The following is a 1228-nucleotide window of genomic DNA, read 5'->3' on the forward strand; positions in this document are numbered from 1 at the left end:
CATCCCGTGTTTTGTTGGAGTTTCCAACTTTGGTTGTAGGATTGGGAGTATTGCTCATTTCTTTACCCAATTGCCGCCGCTTGCTCTTGATTTGTTGAGTTGCAATAAGAGGACAAGTGATCATGTCCTCCACAAGTCTCACAAGACATGACTTGTGAAGAGGATCTTGAGGATGTAAGGGTGGCTTGATCTAGTTTGTGAGCTAGCATATCGAACTTTGATGCAATAAGATCTAATGCACTAAGATCATGGATTCCCCCCTTCTTTGTTTGAGGTTGCATTGCCTTCGATCACCTCCATATGCATAATGCTTGGCCACTTACTCAATCATTTTATATGCATCATCCACCGATAGCTTTTTAAGGCTACCACCAGCCCCGAAATCAAGGTTGTCCCTTGAAATAGGAGTAAGACCGTCATAGAAACTTTGTACAATAATCCATGATGTGAAACCATGGTATGGGCATTTTCTTGTGTAATCTTTGAAATGCTCCCATGATTCACTCAATGTTTCATCAATATCTTGATTGAAATTTGGGTTCTTTCTTTTTAATTTGGTGGTCTTTTTCGGAGGACAATACTTTTCAAGAAAGGCTCTAGTGACTTCGTCCCATGTACGCAATGATCCCTCTTCAACCGTTCTCAACCAATGCTTTGCTTTATCACGAAGGGAGAATTGAAACATGTGCATATGGATGAACTCTACCGTAATGTTATTTTTCTTGATGGTTGTACACAACTCAAGGAAGTTGTCCAAATGAGAAAAAGGACACTCATGAGAACTATCTCTGAATTAATCGCTTTGAATCATACAGATGAGTTGAGGTGAAAGCTCAAAGTTGTTTGCATTTGTGGTGGGGAGACGTATGCCACTCTGAAGTTGGAATGCGTTGGGGTGGTCATAGTCTCGTAGCAAAGGGGGAGGAGGAACGTTATCTCCCATGTTGTCCTCTTCGTTGGTTGCAAGAACCTTTTCTGAATCAGAATCCGAATAAACAATGGAGAACTCGGGTGTGCCTTGCAAGAGTCTCCTTACGTTCCTCAAGGTCTTGTTCAACTCAAGATCAACGGGAATAAGCGGTGATTGCTTACTCTTTCATGTCATGTAAAGTCAAACAAAGCTAAGAAAAACGTTAGCAATGACTATCACAAGTTAAACACACAAATAAACAAAAATAGATAATAAAACTATGATACATATACACACATTTAGTCTCATTCAACAATA

General features: G+C 40.1%; 1 non-coding gene across 1 annotated transcript; it reads left to right on the forward strand.

The window, feature by feature from the left end:
• The first annotated feature begins 449 nt into the window (after positions 1–449).
• Positions 450–556, forward strand: LOC145580554 (small nucleolar RNA R71). Its single transcript, XR_014099572.1, has one exon. It is a non-coding gene; the product is annotated as a small nucleolar RNA R71 (small nucleolar RNA).
• The last annotated feature ends 672 nt before the right edge of the window (positions 557–1228 follow it).

The sequence above is a fragment of the Chenopodium album genome, chromosome 14 (genome assembly GCF_948465745.1).
Source record: "Chenopodium album chromosome 14, dcCheAlbu1.1, whole genome shotgun sequence".
NCBI classification, from domain to species: Eukaryota; Viridiplantae; Streptophyta; class Magnoliopsida; order Caryophyllales; family Amaranthaceae; genus Chenopodium; species Chenopodium album.